The 17,370-nt window shown below is 46.4% G+C and overlaps 1 protein-coding gene across 50 annotated transcripts in view; it reads right to left on the reverse strand.

Moving 5' to 3' along the window:
* PLEKHA6 (pleckstrin homology domain containing A6) overlaps positions 1-17,370 on the reverse strand; it is a 157,081-nt gene that overhangs the window by 79,685 nt on the left and 60,026 nt on the right. For 8 of the 50 annotated variants that reach the window (XM_074033818.1, XM_074033785.1, XM_074033847.1 and 5 more), the window contains exon 1: positions 7,896-8,152. The exons of the other annotated variants lie outside the window; for them this stretch is intronic. The gene's annotated coding sequence lies outside the window, so the exon portion shown is untranslated. Of the gene's footprint in view, positions 1-7,895; positions 8,153-17,370 lie in introns of those variants that run through there. 50 annotated transcript variants of the gene reach the window in all.

Genomic DNA, 17,370 nt, shown 5'->3' on the forward strand with positions numbered 1-17,370 from the left:
GCCAGAGTGGCTGGCCCTTCTACTGCTTGGAGTTCACTGACTGCAGGCTCCTCACCATAGAGGATCACCATGGACACATGTGCCTGGATATTAAGAGTCCAGATCTTGCCTGACCTAGAGATGACCCAGATATGGCAGCCGCCATCTGACAGTACTTAGAAGATAGAAGAGGGAGGTTATCTATGCCATTGCCCAGACCACAGACCAGGGTCCATCTTTCCAATGATGTGTTAAAAGTAGGCTGCATCTTCAGCAGATTGAATTAGTGCTTCCTTTGACTGTTTTTTCACATTACTAATGAAGACCAGAGAGACTCCCTAATTGAATTCTCCCTGTTTCAAGCTGCTCATCACTCTCAAGCTTACCCAGGGCTCGTGATCATTGAGGACAATCCTTCTCTCAAGACAGGTCCCCACTCAAGGGAACACTTTTCCAGTCAGGCAATGGGTGGGGAAGCAGGAAGCACTGTGCATTTCACTGGCTCTGTATGGGGGTTGTTTCCACTGCAGATGATGCATCTCTCACTAAATCCAACTTGACCCCATTTGTTCTTGGCTCTCACAGCCCCCACAAAGTCAGCTGGATTCTTCTTGTAAGCCACAAAATTGACTGAACTTTAGCTTCCTCTCTTCTGAGCCATTAGCCTACTGGGATCACAGAAGTCAAAGTATAAATAAGAACAAGCCAATAAATGATCCTTATCAGATATCCAGAAAGTACTCCCCTAATCAGAGAAGATGTCAAAGTCAGAGCTCCCCGTGCCCACCCTTGAGTCATCTTCATTCATTCTAAAGATGTATTACCTTGGAGGAAAAGCCTAGCTCTGCAGGCAGACAGATCTGGATTGGAATGACAGCTCAGCTCACTCATCAGCTGAATGTCAATGGACAAGTTATTGATCCTCTCTAAACTCTAGCTTTCTCATACGTAAAATGGGAAGACCAATTCCCACCTTATAAGAATATATGAGGCAATCCAGAGCCACAATGCTTTCATAGCATTCCAAAATCTACAAACATCTGAACTGGAAGTTTTGTCCTAACTGGCAGCAAAACTCAACCTGACTTAAGCACATACAGCAGCAAACCGCGACCTGAACTGGCATGAGACTCTTTACAGCCTTTATTTACCCCACTCATGTGACACTCTCAGTCTGGCTGCAGGATATTAATGTGTTTGATTACAGAGCTGCTCCAGACCCTACTGAAGGTTTTATGTAATAAACAATGTGTACCACTTTACCATTCTAACCCATAGGCCCCAAATATTTCAGATAATGAAGTATAGAGCTATACAAGTCACCTCTCTAGCTCCCAAAGACAGGAGTTTCAGCAGAGTCACCAGAGTTAAGCTAAAGATGCTGACAGCCAGTCAAAGCACTTGCCTCATCACCAGTCTGGAGAGTCTGTGGGTTCCTGCAGTCTGGAGCTGGCTCCTGGGAATGCATGTTGGCATGGGACAGGGGAGAGGATTCAAAGAACAGCTCATCAGCCTACAGCAATCTGCTGCATTTCTACGCTGAATAGAGCTGGCGGAGGCAAAGTGTTATTTGGTTGGACTTCAGGTATAGACATGCCCACAGAATCCAAACACGCCTCCCAAGTCCCCACCTCATTGGGCTTCCAGCCCTCTCTCACCCTACCACCACCCCATGGCTTCATCCATACCACCTATTCCCTAGGGGCATTCCCAGGGGATAAATGACAGAGCTGTGGAGGAAACAGAGAAGAGGGGCTGTTCTCTGTGAGAGAAGGGGGGCTTCTCTCTGAGTTTATGAGGAATTGAAGGAAGGAATTCCAATTGTGAGGGGGATGATGATGATGGGACACTAGGGTGAGAAACAAACATATCAACACACATCTGAACAGGTTTGGCATGTTTCTCCTGATGCTGTTTCATGGCCTCAGGAGGCTTTTAAAATGGGAAACCAGCCCTGGTCAGTAACAGTGAAAAATGCTGGGCAATTCTCAGATCTCTTGGCTCTAGTCATACATTTTAGGGACTTACTGATGATTATTATGGACTCAACTCACTCTAAGGCACAGTCATCCAAGTGGACTTCTCAGTTCTGACCCTGGATCTGCTATCATGAGAATACCTAGTCCATCCTGCCACCTTCAGTCACTTTTCCAACAGGCGTACAACTGTTGGGCAATAAACCTGCAGTTCAGAAAGAGGTCGTGGATGCTTCTTTTCTTGGAGTGATAAAGTTTACATGAAATTCTTGGAAAGGCCCTACTGTGTATCACATGGAGACCTGAGGCATACGGAATTAAACAAAGAGGATGGTGGCAATCAAGTTCAATTCCCTCATGTTACAAATGAAGACTCCGAAGCCCACAGAGAAGGATTGAGTTGCCCAAGACCATGAAGCAAGTTAGAGACAAAGCTGGCCCTGAAGTTCGGGTATTGCTTTCCATAATCTCACCATGATAAGGAGGGGGACACCTTCAAAGGTCCAGGAATATCCTTGTTGACCTTGCATTTGCCGTGTTGCCCAGGCTGGTCTTTGCATTCAGGAAAAGCCATGCTGAATGATTAACAACTTCTTCCTTCTGGCTTGAACATCTCAGAAGAGATTCTAATCTCTAAGAATTTAGCTGTACTCGCTAATGCTGTGTCCCAAACCTATCCAAAGTTAAGACAAGATCCTCCTTGGAGAAAGCTTCCTTGGGGAAAGCCACCACTGGAGGGGACCAGAGGTGGGCTAAGAAAACCACTGCCAGTCGGACACGGTGGCTCACGCCAGCACTTTGGGAGGCCAAGGTGGGCAGATTGCCTGAAGTCCAGAATTTAAGGCCAACCTGACCAACATGGAGAAATCCCATCTCTACTAAAAATACAAAATTAGCTGAGTGTGGTGATGCTCGCCTGTAATCCCAGCTACTCGGGAGGCTGAGGCAGGAGAATCGCTTGAACCCGGGAGGTGGAGGTTGTGCTGAGCCAATATCATGTCATGGCACTCCAGTTGAGGGGCAAGAGTGAAACTCCATCTCAAAAAAAAAAAAAAAAAAAAAAGGAAAGAAAAGACAACCACTACCTGTCACCATCACTCATCTGCCCAACCCTAGGTGGAGCCATCAGATGAAGCACAGAGGGGTCTACCCTGCAGAAGGTACCACTCCTCAAGTGGCAGCTATCTTTAATTTACACTTCTTGGATCCTTTCCTTTCTTTCTCTCCTCTGCTAGTTTGAACAGCCCCATGGTATCCATCATCAGTCACAGGTTCAGGCTTTCCTGCATCACCATTCTTAAGGGCTATGCTGCTGGATTGACCCATCACTATCTAGAAACTGTCTGGAAAAGAAAATCTCATACACCTTGGCCTGGTCTTCCAGATCAGAGCCTAATCTTCCCTTTAGTCATTTTCCTTATGCCTCTTTGCCCTGAGAAAGCTCGGGAATCTGCCGCCCTCTCACCCTCTCCCCGCAATTGAACAACCTTCCTAATTTAGGAACCTCAACCACTTTCTTAGGCTAGGAGGGCTCTTATTTCAGGCCATGAAAATGGGATGAAGAAAATCAGAAAGTTTTCTTAGATGAAAAAGCTCCTGGGTATCTGCTTTTAGGAAAAGGGTCCTAGAATGAACCTCAAAAAGAGCACCTAGTCCAATTCCTAGGGTGGTTTCAAACTGAGTTTTTCCTAAAAGCTTTTGCTCATACAAGTCTGCACACATGTGCACACCAACCATGTGTCTCAGATTCTGGCAGCTGGGGACCTGTCTGGGGTTTCCCACATATTTGTTGTAATTCCAGGTCTGAATCCTCAAAAGGTAGGATACTCAGACACTCTAATACCCCCAGGAGTCTCCACATTTACAAAAGCTCCAGTCTGGATTATTTTTGGGATGCGGGGCTGGTGGTGAGACAGTCACACTCTATTGCCCAGGCTGGAGTACAGTGGTGCAATCATGGCTCACTGCAACCTCTGCCTCCTGGGCTCAAGCGATCCTCCTGCCTTAGCCTCCTGAGTAGCTGGGACTATAGGCGTGTGCTACCATGCCTGGCTAATTTTTGTATTTTTTGTAGAGATGGGATTTTGCCATGTTGCCCAGGCTGGTCTTGAACTCCTGAGCTCAAGCAATCCACCTGCCTCAGCCTCCCAAAGTGCTGGGATTACAGGTGTGAGCCACCATGCCAGGCTTAGCCTATATTCTTGAGAGTTCAAGAAGACCCACCATTTCAAAAACTGATATCAAGATTTTTAAATGTTCTTGACTTCACCCACCCAGTTAAAAACATGTTTTCTCACGCTGTTCCCAAAATCCAATCCACAGATCTTCTTGGTCTTTTCCAAGGATAGAAGATGACCTCCCTCATTTCCAAAAGATGACTCTGGGAATAAGAATGGGCAAGGCCTAATCCCAAAGCCCTGCAGATGATGGAAAGTCTGCTATCCCTGCTATTCAGGACAAACGGGAAGAGGAAGTGAGAGCACATTCCTTCACCAGGGGCCTGACCCCGGAGGTAGAAACCTCTCACAAAGTAAGAATGGAGAAAGACTCAATGTGTTTATCGGTTTATCACATTCTAAAGATCCACAGAGAAAGATGGTAGTGACAAGATCAGAATTCAAGTTTTCAGGAATCTGCCCCAAAATTGGCCTTATCAGGGAGAGTCTCCTCTGTTTGGAAATGGTCCTGCCTGGAGGCAAAATTTTTGAATTTCATGGACCAATAAAAATTTCAAAAAATGAAATTTGAGGAACCAATATAAGGTTGCCAACTTTTAATTTTGCTAAATAAGGACATTTTAAAAGCCTGACTACCATCTACTCTCACCATCAGCTCTGAAAAAGGATGTTAGTAAATATTTCAGCACATCTCCTGCCCCCAAAAGATGTCTTCTAATATATTTTGCTTTCTGAAAAAAAGTGGTACATTTTCCCTATTGTTCTTATTTTACCTCAGACTGGTGAAAACTCTGTCACAGACCAAAACTTTGGAATCACTCAGCCAGAAGACGGCTCCATGTCCCTTTTAGCTTGAGCCTAAAAATTAAGACAAAGATCCTATGCTTTTGGTATTCAGACCTTTCTAGAAAACCTGAGTAGGGCAGGTATGGAAGGGAGGGGGAAATTAATACGCATACTATTCTTTACTTATATTAAAGGCACTCTGCCAATTACAAGGCATTGAACAAACGTTGGTTGTTATTTTATAAAGCAGGTGTCCAATGAGCATCTACCACCCTACTGAAACCTCTTAAATTTCTGTGAGCCCCTGAATTTTATCATATCCTTGCCTGTTCAAATAATTCAGGGAAAATAGAGAGGAAGGCAATCTACTCCAAGTCAAGAATTATCTGAGAGAAAAAGTATGCCTCTGGTTCACGGTAGAAATCATCAAATTGGTAACACAACAAAGACATAGACCCAGTGATGCCATTTCAATTGCACGATGAGGGGCCCAGAGAGGACTGGTTCCATACCAGGGAGCAGTTTTCCACTCTGCCTTCCCTGTCGCTGCTTCTTTCTCATTACTCTGATGCAGAAAGTATGGGGGACGAACAGGTAAAGGAAAGTGCAAGCATTGCTGGGCAGTGGGGTAGAGGGAGGAGCATGCAGTACTGTGGCATGTTGGATTAGGAGTTGGATTCTAATCCGCCCCTCCTGCTGACTAACCATAGCAGCATCTTTTGGCTCCAGTTTCCTCATCTATATTGTAGGAATATTTTTCCCGTCGTCCCTACAGGATTGCGGTAGACTGAGAGATCCTTGAAGGCAGATCCAGTTCTTTTCCATCTCTGTATACTCAAAATCTAGCACACTGCTTAGGGAAGAAGAGGGATCCGTAAACACCTGCTAAATTGAGCTAGAATGGGAGTGTGGATATGAAAGTGCACTTGGTTTGAGCTGCAAAGCACTGCACAATTGAACAAAAGGAAGAAATTATGAGTCTGTTGGCCAAAATTATGCTCAGCAGCATCTACTAAATACATAAAGATGCTATGAATTCTATTTGGAAGTAGGTGGTGATATAAATAAAAAAAGTTTAATCCTCATAGTTTCAAAAATAACCAGGCTGTACAACCTATTAATTATATTGCCTAATAAATGGTTGTGTGATTGCCTTCTAAACTCAACTGCACTATATGATTTCTTAGGCTTAAAATGTATTTTTGTTGCACTTTGCCCAGCCCACATCACCTCTCATACATCTCTCTCATTATATTCAGAAGTCAGTAGGTGCCGGGTGCAGAGGCTCATGCCTGTAATCCCAGCACTTTGGGAGGCAGAGGCGGGCGGATCACTTGAGGTCAGGAGATCGAGACCATCCTGGCCAACATGGTGAAACCCTGTCTCTACTAAAAATACAAAAATTAACTGGGTGTGGTGGCAGGCACCTATAATCCCAGCTACTCGGGAGGCCGAGGCAGGAGAATCACTTGAACCCAGAAAGTGGAGGTTGCAGTGAGCCGAGATCGCACCACTGCACTCTAGCCTGGGCGACAGAGCAAGACTCTGTCTCAAAAAAAAAAAAAAGAAGTCAGTAGGCAAATGGTGGTTTTCTCACCTATTCTGGATTATATGTACATTGAGATTTGAGATCCCTTGCCTGGCTGCAGCTTTGGAATGTGTCACAGTTTAGGACTCCCCAATCCCTCTTTTTGTTCCTTTCCATCCACCCCATATTCTTTCTCTAACTTTCTCCACCACATTCCTCCTCCAAAGTATATCTCACCACCCCAAATCTGCTTTTCAAAAACCACCTCCAGCCTCTGGCTGTGTCCCATTGAGCCTGGGCCACCCACCATTCCTGCAAGATCCTGCCTCACAGCATGTGCTGCCCACAGGACCAGTGACTGCTCCATGGCAGCCAGGCCAGGCTGCCCGCCCACCAGCCCCTGTATGAGGCAGTTCCCTGATCTCTGCTCCTTGCCACTAAGAAACACCACACAAACCCTGGGAAGACAGGGCCACATTCAGCCAACCTTACCCACCACCCACCAATCACCTGCCCTGCCCAAATTTCTGCTTTCAGGCAAAATGCCAGTTCCTCCTCCCCCTCTTCCAAGGCTTTGGCTTCCATCCTGCCCAATTCTGAGGCACTGGGAAGAAAGTGCTCCTGTCACTTGCCCCTCATAGCTTTGATCCCTTGGGTTGGTTCAAGCTAATTTCACATGGAGACCATGCTGGAATCCATACGGATTTCACCTTCCCAACAGACAGCTACAGGACTTTCAGGTAGCTTTATCAGAAATGTTCCAGGATATAAAGATAACAACAGTAGATAGACACTGGGGACTCCAAAATGGGGGAGAAAGGGATGGGGGCAGGGGTTAAAAACCAACCTATTGGGTACTATGTTCACTATTTGGGTGACGGGTTCAACAGAAGCCCAAATCTCAGCATTATGCAATATCCATGTAATGAACCTGTATGTGTACCCCACCCCCCACCATCTAAAATTTTAAAAAACAAGTGTTCTAAGCACCTACAATATCCAGGACTTACCTTAGGGGCATCAGTACTCTGGATACACATGGCTCTGTACTCATGTCTCTAAATTCCCTCTGCAGCCCCTGCCCCCAAGGGAGGAAATAGTCACCTTCTAGAAATTAGACACTTTCTTTAACTTTTTAATGAGAGACCCTGAGAAAGATGAACATTTATGCAATATTCTTATTTGCTAGGAGAGAAAGAAGGGGTAAATGGAAGGAGGAAGAGGAAGAAGAGGTAAAAGATTTGCTTCCCAACTATTAACAGAAGTACCTGCACCACACACACACTCACACACATTCACTCTCACACACTCACACTCATTCATATCTGCCTTACTGTGAAATACGCCTCTTTGCCCAACATGTGAGTTTTTCTCCCGGGTCCTCTCCACTGAAAGTTTGGCTGGCCCCGGTTCTTCCTAGCGGAGATCCCCAGGACCCTAGATTTTTACCTTCCATGCTGGATGTTAGGACCCAGTTGGGAGACGCAGACTGCCGACTGAGAAGGAGTGAAGCAATACTTCTGATCGGAGAAAACTGCCAAGGGTGGCGGATGCAGCGCCCATGAGAAGGAAGGAGACAGGGAGAGAGCCGCGGATTCCAGAATTCCCCCAGCCTTCCAGGAAGACTCTGGTGTCAGCTCTCTCCTTGCTCCAGCACTAACTGAAAACCTAAGGAACGTCTCCCAATAAAGCTGGCTCTGAAATCTGAAACTGCAGGTTGGCCGAGTCCTATATAAACACACTCACACCCCCAGTTCCTCGGGTCTGATGGCTTACCCGCAGCCCTCGCATTCCCCTCACTCCCCACCCAGCCTGCTCCTTGGAAACATCAGACAGCCCTCTAGCTGCAGCTCCTCCTGAAACCCTAAGCCAAGCTAGCCCAGCCGAGCTGAGCCCAGAGGTGCAGGCACTGGGAGAGAGCCCTGCCAGGTGCTCTCCACTGTCTCTCCCAGCCCCAGCCCTTCCAGCAGTTCAAGTCCAGGTGCTTGAGTGGCACTCAGGATCAAGACAATAAGGGCAACAGGCGAGTCTGCAGCTTAAGAGCAGAGACTTTGAGACTTTCCCTCCATATTAGGGAATATTCTCCTAAGGATCCGATTCTAGATAACTGGGTCTGACATATATAAATTGCTAAATTCATCTTCCTCACCTCTCCCAATTTTCTACATATCCTTTTTATGGAGCTCCCCTTTCCTTTGTGTTTCCACCCATAATAGAATTTGGCCAGGTGAGACTAAGAAGGGACTATAGCAATTGTGGTAACAAACGCCTCATTCTGCAGATGAGAGAGCTGAGGCCAGAATGATGACACGGCTTGGCAAAGCCAGGGAGTGACTCCCAGCCCGATTCAGCATCTTGGAAGGTAGAAGGGAAATAAGAGGCTTAAAAGTCAGATGGGCCGGGTGGTGGCTCATGCCTGTAATCTCAACACTTTGGGAGGATTGCTTGAGGTTAGGGGTTTGAGGCTGCAGTGAGCTATGATCCTATGATCATACCATTGCACTCCAGCCTGGGTGACAGAGCGAGACCCTGTCAATCAATCATCAATCAGCCAATGTCAGTTGGAACCGTGTTTTAATACAACTAGATACTCACTTGGATCACTGACTGCAAGAAAAAAAAAATCACTTAATCTCTCTGAGCTTCGATTTCCTCATCCGTAAAATGAGGCTAAGGATCCAAACTGAGTCACAGTAAATAAGGTAACATGTATACTTAGGCACGTGGTAGGCACTCAGTAAATGCCCATTGCTCTTTCCCCTCTGCTCACCACTCCACATTACCTCCAGTCACCAGCTGACTCAAGAAGGTAATTCTAAATTGCCTGTAGTATTTACTGTTCCTCCAGGGACTGGTTTCATGTCTCTCATTCACTGTCTTTCTGTCACTCTGTTAACATCCATAGTTTACTTTGCGCAGTGCTCAGCACGTAATGCATCATTTCTGTTACGGGAAATCTTTGACCTGCAGGCTGATGTCATAGACCGATTCACACTGAAGGCTCCCTGCAGTTCTCCCTCACATCTCAACCTCCAGGCTCTGAACTTCAGTCCCATGAGCCCAACCACCTACTGAGCATTTTCCTGAGGGTAACCAGCCTGAACCTTAAACTTGGCATGCTACGATCAAATTAAGATTGACCACCCACTGACTAACGATACCATTGCGCAATCACATGACACATAAGGTCGTTTTGGTCAATGATGGACCACATATACAAAAGTGTTCCCATAGGATTATAGCATTTTTCCTGTACATTTTCTATATTTAGGTGCACACATACCACTGTGTTACAGTTGCCTACAGTATTCAGTACAGTAGCATGCTGTACAGGTTTAAGCAATAGGCTACACCATAAAGCCTACATGTGTAGTAGGCTATACCACCTAGGTTTGTGTATGTACACTTTAAATAATGTTCGCATGACAACAAACTTGCCTAAAAATGAACTTCTCAGAATGTAGCCCCAACATTAAGTAATGCACAACTGTATTGAGAAGGAACTGTCCAAGATACACTAAATGAAGATAGTATCAATTTAGTATGATACTTCTTGGACTAAGAAATAATTTATGTTAACAACTACCAATATTATTATATTTGCCTAAAGCAGGAGTCAGCAAACTTCTTATGTAAAGGGTTAGATATATATTTCTAGCTTTGTACGCCATACAGTCCATGTTGTACTCAATGCTACCATCATAGTGCAAAAGCAGCCACCACAAGTAAACAAATGAGCAGAAACGAAAAGGCACAGATGAATGAGTGTGGCTGTGTTTCAATAAAACTCTACTTGTGGACAGTAAAATTTGAATTTCATGTGTCACAAAACATCATTATCCTTTTGATTTTTTTTCCAGCACCAAATATAAACACGATTCTTAGCTTAAGGGTCATGCCAAATTAGCTAGTGGGCTGGATTTGGCCCATGGGTCACAGTTGGCTGACCCCTGGCTTACAGCCTCTCAGGAAGGATGTAGCAGACACTGGTAACAGTGATCATCTCCAAGGAGGGAACTGGGCGTAGATCGGAGATGGATCAAGAGAGAGACTTTCACTGAATACTTTTCTGTATTGTTTGACTACTGTGCATGCACGGTTAAAAAAAAATCAATTATGAATGGGCTCCCCATCTAAGTTCACTCTTACTTCTATCAATGTCAACGTTAACTCTCCTGGTTAAGCGGGCTTATAACTGCCAGGTCAACTTTGACTCTCCTATTTCAGTCTCTCATCCCAACAGCAGTCAGATCTGAAATCCACTAGCCCAGTTCACCAAAGTGCCTCAGCCTACTACTGGCCATCTCTTACTCCCTCCCCTTCCCCCATTCCTACTACTGTCTTTACCACTCAACTGTCATTTACATACAACCTTGATCTTCAACTGACTTTTTACTCCAAAAAAATCTTTCCAAAAGAGAGACTGAAGTTCTTTAAGGATTGGACTATTTATTGCAATTCCTTGCCTTCCCTCTCGGCTCCTATACCAGTGCCTTGTACATAGTAGGAATGTAATAAATAGTTGCTTGATTGCCAATCTCTCATCCTGCTAGAAATGATTAGGAACAGAGAACAAAGATTCACCTACAATAAAAGCTGGTTCTGAGACATGCAGCGGGGAAAGAGTACACAAAAGCTCAAAGGCTTTGGGGGAAAAAAAATCGTAGTAAAGGACATTTAGGGAGAGAAAAGAGGCTCTGCTTTGGAGAAGGAAGTCAGGAAGAATGCCTCCGGTGATGGTGCGGGTGCGGGGAGGAACTTGCCCTAATTCCAATCTCTAGTGCATTAGCATAGAGTTAGGGAAACCCCTTATCCTCAGCTGGGAGATTTTGGTGATCCCAGAATGAGAGCCTCCCACATTTTGGAGGGATCTGAGCATTAAGCAATCTGCCCTCCCACCTGGTGCAGGAAAAGGCCTCTGCAACCACTATGAAAGATGATTATCCACAGGCCGCTTGAACTCCTGCAGAGACAGCACACTCACTACTTTGGAAGGTAGCCTACTCCATTGTTGAAGAGTACTATTAGAAAGTTCTTCTGTTTCGGCCAGGCGCGGTGGCTCACACCTGTAATACTAGTACTTTGGGAGGCTGAGGCAGGCAGATCACCTGAGGTTGGGAGTTTGAGACCAGCCTGACCAACATGGAGAAACCCCGTCTCTACTAAAAATACAAAATTAGCCAGAGGCGGTGGCACATGCCTGTAATCCCAGCTACTTGGGAGGCTGAGGCAGGAGAATCGCTTGAACGTGGGAGGCAGAGGTTGTGGTGAGCCAAGATCATGCCATTGCACTCCAGCCTGGGCAAGAAGAGCGAAACTCTGTCTCAAAAAAAAAAAAAAAAAAAAAAAAAAAAAGAGTTCTTCTGCTTCTACTCATTGTTTCTAGTTCCAGAACTAAGCAGATTAGGGCTTCTTGAGTGTGTAACAAAAAAACTAATGATAACTGCCAAATACAATACAGTTTTCAAATATTTCTTCCTTCCAAGATGTTCAAAGGGTTTTTAAACACACAAAATCATCAACTTTTTGGAACTGAAAGTACCTTTGCTCAAAAATGTTTATTGAATGAAATTGAATATAATTCCTTTTCCTACTTTCCAACATGAAAGCCATAAGGTTATGCTCTAAAGGGAATCATTTTATTTCTTTAGAGGAGGAAACTTCACAATTATCCATGGCCATGCAGGACCTAAAATCCTTAAACTCAGAAAATGCATCCTAAGATCTAAACTGAATCCCTCATGCAAAAGTGTTTCCTCTGGTCTCAGCCCATTTCTTACCCTTCCTACTGTAGGCATTAAGTTGGTGCTACATGACAAAATGCTAATGCCTAATGCTTGAGCCAGTGCCAGATAGATGCTTTATACATATCGTCTCATTGAATTCCCACAGAAACTCTGGAGGTGGAAGGTGGTATTCCCATTTTACAGCACAGGAAAACTCACGGTTAGAAGAGTTAGCTAACTTGCCCAGCATCAAACAGCTAGTCAGTGACACAGCCAAAATTCAGTTAGGTCTGCTCAGCTTCAAAACTCAGTCTTTTCCCTACAGTCCAAGACTTCCATGACAGTCGACCATCTCTGCCAACCTCACTCTGTCCCTGAAATGTGCAGACATGCTTATTTCCATCATTTCCATCAGAAGCATGGGAGAGATGAACAGGACACAGCAATCCTACCGTCCCTGTCCAGATTCCACCCTCTGGAGGTGGTCAGGCCTTCCTGGGATGGAAGAACCAAGAGCAAAACCATTCAAAGCATCCCAGAAACACTCAACGGCTGAGTGGCACCTTTCTGGCCCACAAGTGGCACACAGTCCTGTGCTTTCCCACAACCTGCCCTTGCTTGGGTCTGGCTCCAGGCCTTACTACGGGGCTGGGGTGCTCAGGACCCCATGAAGCGTGGCATTGTTTGGGCAGCACAAACACAACGTTTACCTGGGTCCTGGCACCTTTTCTCGGCAGCTCTGCTTTTGGTAAATATTTGTCTGGCTCACCCAGGAGAGGACCACAGGACCTCTTTACCCATATCCCAACAATCCCAGTTCTACAAAGATGGGCTAGAGTGTACTAGGGACGGGCACAGAAGAATCACAAACGCCAAAATGCAGCCACTTCCCGAGTCATCAGTAGAAATCAGTTTGCCTCTAGTGCACTCTCTGAGAAGCTCTGAAGCGTTTGCATCAAGACCCTTAGCCCTCTTTCTCTCTCTTTCTTTCTTTCTTTCTTTCTTTCTTTCTTTCTTTCTTTCTTTCTGTCTCTCTCTCTCTCTCTCTCTCTCTCCCTTCTTTCCTTTTTTTCTTTTCCCTCCCTCCCTTCCTTCTTTCCTTCCTTATGTTGCCCAGGCCAGTCTTGAACTCCTGGCCTCAAGTGTTCCTCCCACCTCAGCTTCTCAAAGCACTGGAATTACAAGTGGGAGCCACTGTGCCCAGCCCTTAGCCCATTTCCAAAGCTCAGCTCTAAATCCCAGGATGGTTCCTGACTAATCTGTCCAGTTGGAGTTCACCATCTTAGTGACGCACTCCACAGAATAGTCAGGCCTCCCCACATGGCTCATCTTTTCAACCTAACTTACAGGGTTCTGGAAAAACACCCGGTTGTCCTGCACTCCAGGATGCCTGCCTCCAGAAACATGCACATTCCTGGGTTCATCTGGCCTCGGTGGCTCCCTAAAAATAGGGATGACTTCTCCATTTCTCAAGAGCACAAACCACAGCCAGGAGTTCAGAGCTCACATAAGATGTTACTATTGAAGAAAGAATCCGACCTTGAGGCTACTGCTTCTCTTCTCAGTCCCTGATGAGAAAATACTCTTTTTGACAGTCTATATCCCATTTTATCCCAAGGAAATCATATGATGCTCCACCTCCGTGCCCCCATCCTTAGGTGGCTGTCCTTGAGATTTTCACCTGACATTCTGCAGCTACCCACCTTTCTATCTGTCATCTCCCTGGGAGACATGGTCATTAGCAGAGAGCACCATGTAGGTGTCTAATTAAGCAAGCAGCAGTAAATGCAGAAACCCGTTCAAGCCACCCCACAGAGCATCCACCCGGGGATCCTCTTACAGGCAGCTCCCTCCCCCGAGCTTCCTGGAAAGGTCTCTATTGTTTGCCTAGAACACAGAAAAGTGTCTGATTCTGTCCTCCTACTTATCTGCTGGCACAGACTTCCTGGCCTCTGCACAACCCCAGGGGGTACTATTCCCATAGAGCACAATGTGAGTGGTGCCCTCAGAATTGTGGGACACAGCAGCACTGGTGGGTGGGAAAGTGAGGGTCCCCAGATGGGGAGGGACAGGGTCTGAGGGATGTCCTCTTACCTGTCTTCTTTAGGGGTCCCAGAGCCATATCCTGCTATCCTAGTATTTTGAGATCAGGGCACAGGAAGCAAGGTGCCCTCAGATTGATGAGAAGATGCCAGAGGCAGAGGTGGGCAGTGTGAGTGGTTCAGCCACTCCTCTCACCTGTGTCTCGGAGTCCTGTTGTCCGCACTATAGCTCACCTGTTCCTGTTTCACCCTTCAAATGGAATGTTCCACTTCCCCTGTGAGCCTGGGGAGATAAATAAATTCCCTGTTCTAGAAACGGTTTCTTCTTTGAGACTGAAGTCTCTGGAATTTCATCCAATATTTCTGCAGATGATAATTGAGTGACTGGGCCAACAGCGAATGCAGAGAAGGATCCTGGAAGGACAAGACTGATCCTAACTGGCCACCCCTCCCCCTGGCCCGGGGATGATCTAACCAAGGAGACTGGAGGGGAATAGACAGACACCTGCTGCCTCTGTAGCTGCTGGCCAACCTCACTCTCAGATGTCAGATGGGTACCCCAACCAAGCTGGGGCAAGAAATAGCAGAACCCTCCTTAACTTCTTCTCCTGTGCCTTTCCTTGAGTCAAGCTTGTCTTTCTTCTAGGCTCTTATCTCCCTGCCTCAGAGACTTTTATCCACTTCATCTCTTACCCCCACAATGGCGCAGGGGTGGTAGAAATGCTGGTATGGATGCTCCCAAGCTTTGCACGGGGACAGCATGTATGCTGGTATTGGGGAGGAGGGAATACCTCAGGGACAGATCCAGGTCTTCTAATTCCACAGGGGCTTCAATGACCCCCAAACCCAACCCCTAGAGGTATCAATGCAGGCCTCAGTGCTCTCACGTGCCCCAGAGCTCTGCCAGCTTGGCTCGGAACCCTGGCACACACTCTTGCACCACACCAAGATATGTGGGTTCTCTCTGGAAGAAATGGGAGAATGACAGCCCTGTCCAGCTGTTTTCCAATTCCTGTGAGACAAACTGGACTTTGATTACGGCAGGAATGATTTAGGTTAGATACTAAGAATCATTTGAAATGGGTGATAAGAGGACATTTAGGACTCTGCCCTGGGCCTTTAAAATTAAAGCCAATTTCCCCTCCACTGGCTATGGCTCAATGCCTGTTTCATCATGTGACTCTCCTGCTCAGAAATCCTCAGTGGTCATCCCTCCCCTGCCTGCTACATAAGGGTCCACCTCCACGGCTTTGCATCCAAGGCCCACTGCAGCACGTCCCCACTCATCTTTCAAATGTCATATTCTATGGCTCCATGTGTAAGTTTTCTAGTTCAACCTGACTGAACTTTGCAATATTTCCCCGAAAGGCCTTAGGCATTCCTGCTCTGGCGGTGTCATTCCCCTTCCCTCTCCCCCAGATGCCTGTTAAATCCAAATCTCCCAGGGGAAGGCAGGTGGGCACCATGTTAAGGCTGAGCTCAAATGCCACCTCTTCCAGAAGGCCCCAGTTAAACACCCTCAGCCCACAGAAAACCCCCTCTGCCGTGAAGTTGTAGGCATATGTTAGCCAGTCATTCCCTAGAAATGTCCTGAGCATGACAGTGCTAGAGACTGAGCCGAGATATGGTCCCCACCTTCAAGGAAACCCTAATCTAGAGAGTGGATACAGATAAAAGCAAACCAACAAAACCATCCTCGATCAGAGGCAGCCTGGGATGAGGGCAGTGTGAGTGAGGAGCCGGGGAGGTGCCCAGGGGAGGCTGCAGCATGGAGATGACAGCATGAGAGGACAAGGCCAGGTGTTTTAGAGGAAGTCACAGGAAGGAGACGGGAGATTACTGGGGTCCCTGGACTAGGTCAAGGTTCGTGTTGGGAAGTAACAACAATTCTATAAACGTTTACTGTGTGTTTACTATGGACACTGTGGGAATGCTTCCTATTTATGAGCTTGCTTATTCCTCATAACTAAATGAAGCTGGACAGGTATTCGGGGCCAGACTGTGGAGTCCCGCGATGCATGTAATGCAATGCATGAAGTGGCTCCAGCTCAATAAATATTTTCTCATTGATCAATGGATAAATGATGTTTGAAGGCTCACTCCCAGTGGGAGGAAGCTAGAATTCTTCAGGAGCAACTAAAGCTCTGAAAAATATTTTTCTAACTTTTTAAACTATTAAAAGAAACACCGGCACTGACAAGGGGAGGAGAGGCCCTGGTTGGGTAAGAACCTGACTTTCTTGATACAGGATGTGGAGAGTGGGTGTGAGAGCACTCTCTGTGCCCACAAGAAACCCAAGTAGGCTCAGGGAGACAGCTGCCGGGGAAGACAGCTGCAGGCTGCTCAGAATAGGGACATGGGAGAAATGCTTTCAATGGGTGAGTCCAGGGGTACCCAACCCCTTGTTCCCAGTGCCTTTGCAGGATATGTGGGGGTAGGGTTCACTCAGCACCACCCAGAGCTGGCAGAGCCTCCGAAGCTGAGCATGCCCTGCCTCCCCACTCATTGGCACAGTGACTTGGCTAACTCATTCCAGAGAGATGGAGGTCCTTCTAAAAGGTCACAGTTTCCCTCAGTTTCCATCTTTTCTGGTCTCCCAGTCTTTGATTTAACTTTTATCTGGCCAACTGGAATTTAAGCCCATTCCCTACTGGAGAGCTCAATACAGGTATCAAACTTACCCATTTGAACCCATTCCCCACTAGGGAAATCAATAAAGATGTCAGCTCATTCCTCTTTCCTTTGGCATCTGTGTTAGGATATCCCAGGGTGGGACTCAATCACCCTACTGGTGTTTTACCAGCGGGAACTAGGGCTGAAGAACAGAGGAGCCAGAAGATGAACCCCAGACAGATAAAGCGGCCTCTTCGTATCCACTCCTTAAACGTCTCCAAGGCTAATTACATAATCTACCGCGCCATCTGTAGCTGAAATGACCAGAACTGGACGTCTGGAGGTGCCTTCCAGTCTCCTCCAGCCTGGACCAAATCACTGAGCATCTCTCGGCCTCTTTTCCCCACCTGTAGAATGGAATGGAACCTATGCTCACCAAATTCAGCTCTTTTGAGCATAAAATAACTTGGTAAATATAAAAATGCTCAAAAAGTTAAACCAAAAAGTTAAGCATAGGGTACTGCTGATAGAATACCAATCCAG

This window comes from Macaca fascicularis, chromosome 1 (assembly GCF_037993035.2).
Source record: "Macaca fascicularis isolate 582-1 chromosome 1, T2T-MFA8v1.1".
In the NCBI taxonomy this organism is placed as follows: Eukaryota; Metazoa; Chordata; class Mammalia; order Primates; family Cercopithecidae; genus Macaca; species Macaca fascicularis.